The sequence below is a fragment of the Arachis ipaensis genome, chromosome B8 (genome assembly GCF_059453495.1).
Source record: "Arachis ipaensis isolate K30076 ecotype BB chromosome B8, ASM5945349v1, whole genome shotgun sequence".
NCBI classification, from domain to species: Eukaryota; Viridiplantae; Streptophyta; class Magnoliopsida; order Fabales; family Fabaceae; genus Arachis; species Arachis ipaensis.
The window spans coordinates 134,340,365-134,345,443 of NC_142443.1; the positions used below are offsets into that span (position 1 = coordinate 134,340,365).

The 5,079-nt window shown below is 34.5% G+C and overlaps 1 pseudogene; it reads right to left on the reverse strand.

Moving 5' to 3' along the window:
- Nucleotides 1-2,347: 2,347 nt before the first annotated feature.
- LOC107611620 (uncharacterized) lies at nucleotides 2,348-2,870 on the reverse strand (annotated as a pseudogene).
- Nucleotides 2,871-5,079: the final 2,209 nt, after the last annotated feature.

Sequence of the window (5,079 nt, forward strand, 5' to 3'; positions counted from 1 at the left end):
TTTAATGATTGCGACACACAAACTTGATTCGAAAATAAACACACAAACAAATTGAATTATGAACAAAAACACATCCAAGTCCATCAAGTAATTTTGCAGCATTATGTGTATTTTCTTCTTTATTTGATTAGATGAACAAAACAAGAAAAAGAAGAACATGATGAGAAGTTTTGAGGAATTTTTTCTTCTTGTTTTTTCTTTTTTGTTTGATTTTTTCTATTTTTCTTAGTTTTATTCCTTTCAAGATAGTGAAACAAGAAGAAGTATAACAAAATAATTCACTCAAAAATTAACTGAAATTATATTCAGAAATAAACTCATTTCAAAATAAGTCTAGACCAAGTGCACCTGATTAAAATCCAGGATGAACCGAAATCATTTAATGATTGTACACAAACTCAATTAAAAAACAAGAACACACACAAAAATTGAATCATGAACAAAAAATGAGAAAAGGAGGAGGAGGAGGAGGAGGAGGAGGAGGAGGAGGAGGAGGAGGAGGAGGAGGAGGAGGAGGAGGAGGAGGAGGAGGAGGAGGAGGAGGTGGTGGTGGTGGTGGTGGTGGTGGTGGTGGTGGTGGTGGTGACGACGGTAATGAAAGTGAAAAATAATAAAAAAGGAGGAGAAGAAGAAGAAGACGTAGCATCAGGAAAGAAGCGCGGAGGAGAAGAAAATGGAAAAAAGAAGCGCATGACTCTAAATTACTTGGATAAACTTGGATACTAAAATTGCTTGGATGTGGAGAATAATTCTTTTCCATCAATATAAACATACAGATAAGAAATTTAATATTTTCTCAATATTCTTTAACAATTATTCTCCACATACAAGTAATTTTTTGATACAAGTCATTTATATTCACGCGTGCACGTTCTTCTTCGTGCCGTTACTGCACGTTATTCTTCGTTATTTTTCTCTTTCGTTATCGTCATCACCAACACCACCTCCTCCTCCTCTTCCTCCTTTTTTCATCGAAATTTTTTCTCCTCCTTCCTTTTCCTCATTCTCCTCCATCATCAGTTATCTCGTCGTTGAAGATAATGAATAATTCAAGTTCATATTGTCAATTGAATCAGAACAAAATTGATTATTGTTTTGAATCCAATCAAGTGGCTGAAGTGTGGTTCGATTCTAGTTAATTCTTCCATTGGTAGTTTATGATTTTGTAGGTGAATAATATTTCATCGTTGATGTTTTGAATTGAATGTAACGTAAAAATTCTGCATTAAAGAAAGTATTTTTTTGTATTTGCAGCAAATTTGGGTGTAACACGAAGATATTTAAGTGTATTATTTAAGAATTTTCGGTGTATGTGTGCTGATAAGTTCTGCATAATTCAAAACTCTTCTTCTCCTCCCTCCTCATCTTCTGTTGCTTCTTCTTCTTCTTCTTCTTCTTCATCATTATCATTATCTTTTTTTTCTTATTCATCTTTTTTTTTGTTTTACCTTCTCAAGTTTCTTCTTGTTTTACTCTTTTAACAAGAGTAAAAACAAAAATATCAAACAAAGAAGAAGAAAAACACATAATGCTGCAAAATTACTTGGAAGATGATGAACTTACATTCATTCAACTAAAAGAAAAAAATAAGGAAAGAAATAAGAAGAAAAAATCCAGCATTAGAGGAAATATTTTTCTGTATTTGCAGGAAATTTGGGTGTAACATGAAGATATTCGAGTATATTGTTTAAGAATTGTCGGTGTTTGTGTGTTGATAAGTTCTGCATAATTCAAAACTCTTCCTCTTCCCCCTCCTCATCTTCTGCTGCTTCTTTTTTTTTTCATCATCATCACCATCTTCTTATTTTTTTCTTATTCATCCTTTCTTTTTTATTTTATTTTCTCAAATTTCTTCTTGTTTTATTCTTTTAACAAGAATAAAAACAAAAAAATCAAACAAAAAAGAAGAAAAAACACATAATGTTGCAAAATTACTTGGAAGATGATGAACTTACATTCATTGAGTTAATAGTCAAAACCGTCCCTGAAAGATACCTCGATCTCCATTTTCGTCCCCAAAAGATAAAATTAATCAAATTCGTCCCCGAAAGATACTCTACCTGGTCACGATCGTCCTTCCATCATGTCCATAGCTGAGTTGGCAAACGTCCACTGACGTGGGCCGTTAACTGCCAAGGTGGCAAATGCCAAGCTGTACCATGTTGTTGCTGACCAGATAAGTCTTGTTTTAGGCGTCAAATTAGTCCTTGAAGTGGATAAACCCTAATCCCAAATTCAACGATAAATATCAGAGCTCAGATTGGTTCCGAATCTTTCATGGCTGATATGATGAAAAAACCAGGGTTATCCAGAACAAAATCCGAAGGAAATTTCAACTTTCAGCGTTTCATACATAGCCTTCAGTTAAAGTAGGTTTCTTCTCTTCTTCTTCCCAGGTTTTCTTCTTATTCTTTTTTGCATCATCTTCAATTCCCAAGCCTTTCAATTCATCAATGCAAGGTTCTTCTTCACCTTCCCCACAATTTAGCTCCTTCTCCAACCACAATTTCGTCCACAACCTCCTCCACTTCGCAGCTGCTACCACTGGAGACCTTCACCTCATCGTCGCTTTCTTCGCATCCTTTCTCGACGGTACATGCTCCGGACAGCTCGTTCTCCGGCTCGATCCCAATCACAGCATCGGAGGTTCCCTCGGCTGCGGCTGGCCACGGGTCGTTGACGCAATCTCCGGCGGTCTCGTCATCGTCATCGGAGAAAATCGCGGCGGCGGACTTCACGGCAGCGGCTGCTTTAAGGAATGCTTGGTGGATGGATTCAGGCAGAAGAGCACAATCTTCGAGGCCTGCATCTTCAAGGCGCGGGGGTAGGATCTGGTGCAGTAACCCGTGTTGTTCTTTGGTTGACTCCATTGGAAAATCAGGTTCCAATTCCCAATTAGATTTTTTATGATTTTTAAATTTTATGAAATGAAACCCTATTTGCTAAATCTCAGGGAGGAAGTTGAGCTATATTAGGATCCGGAATGTGGTGGTGACTTGAACCTCACTGTCTTTGGTCTAATGGCAGAAACTGTTGCCTGGAAAGATTCAATTTTGGGTGATAAGCCATTAATGGCACCTGCAAGAAGCTCAGAGAAAGATCTGAAAGTAGAACAATTAGGCCTTGAAGCAACTGGTTTTGCCACAACTACTCTCTCAGTTTCATTAATATCCATTTTCAGTCAGTACTTTTTACAAATAAATGGTCTGCAACTTCCACTCTTCCTCAAAAATAGCAGGAATTTCTCTTGATGATGACTTCAACTCATCCTAAGATAAGGATCACCAACCTGGAACACCTAACATTATGCCAAGTTTTAATATTAGTTCCTAATACAGAAAGAAATTTCACTATCATGATTATGAGTCTCACTCATGCTACTGTGCCTGGTAAAGATGGCCAATGTAAACAAAAGAGAAGACAAAACGGGGGTAAGGTTTGCAACATTTGAATCTCTCTTCTGAAGACAAAACGACGACGTTTCAAGGCTAGGAGAGCCTTCTACCATAACGGCATCATTTTGGTTGTCTGCCACGTTGGCAGTTAACGGTCCACGTCAGTGGCCGTTTGCCAACTCAGCTATAGAAATGACGGAAGGACCAACGTGACCAAGTAGGATATCTTTGGGGGACGAATTTGATTAATTTTATCTTTCGGGGACGAAAATGGAGATCGAGGTATCTTTCAGGAACGGTTTTGACTATTAACTCTACATTCATTCAACTAAAAGAAAGAAAGAAATAAGAAAAAAAAGAAGAAGAAAAAAATGCAGCATTAGAGAAAATATTTTTCTATATTTGCAACAAATTTGGGTGTAATACGAAGATATTTGGGTGTAACACAAAGATATTTGGGTGTATTGTTTAAGAATTTTCGGTATATGTGTACTGATAAGTTCTGCATAATTCAAAATCCTTCCTCTTCCTCCTACTCATTTTCTGCTGCTTTTTCTTCTTCATCTTCTTATTTCATATTCTCATAATTTTTTTTTTAGGAAAAAATTAAGCAAAGAAGAAAAAAATACATAATGTTGCAAAATGAATAGAAAGAGGAGGAGGGAAAAAATGTAGCAACAACAACAGTAATAAGAAAAACGGCGATGAAGATGAAACACGCGAAGAAAAAAGAGAAAAACGCAAAGAAAAAAGAAAAGAAGAAGGAAAAGGAGGAACGCGAGATACAAAGAGGAACAACGTAATTTTCCGCGCACATTATGTAAGTGACTTATACGACTTATATGTAAAAAAGACTTGTATATATAATCGTACTCATTTTTTAACAATCTAAAATAAAAAAAATTAATTATTGTTCAATCAATACCAATTATTTTTTCAGTTATCTTTTTATTAATTTTTTTTTCAAACACTATAATTTTATTTTTCATTGGGGTTGTCAACTACTATTTCTAGTCACTCTATATCTTAAATTTTAAATTATAAGTTTTAAAATATAAATTTTTTAAAAAATAAAATAAAAATTTAATTAATATTAACTAGTTAAAATTCCGATCCTATGCTTATTTTTTTCCTCGTTACCGAACTTAAATAATTAGGAGTTAGTGCAAAAAGGTCGTGAAGGTATTGGGCAAGTGCCAGATCATATGACAATTGGCATTCTAAGACCATCCAACGAAAAAAATAATCTGACCAAATTAGATTAATTTAATAATTATTTTATTAGTTTAATTAAATAAATATTAAAAAATAAATTTTATTTTGTATATATAATAATTTATTAGTTAATGAGAAATTTTGAAATAAAGTTAAAATTTATAACAAGTTAGTCTTTTACATACCGGGGAGATACTATTAAACGAAAAAAAAGGCACATCTCCACGCTCCACTCTGACGTGCTCATCACTGTGGTTTGTGAAGTGAATTTCTTCTCATTTCATGAGAACAATAGTCACGTCAAAATAATAATAATAATAATAATAATAATAATAATAATAATAGTGATTATAAAAGCTGGTACTACATTACACGTAACCATGTGACATATTCTAGAATTTCTTTGAAAAAGTCTAATTACTACTACCACTCTTTGCTGTCTAATAAGCTTCCCTGCTTTGCTTACTTC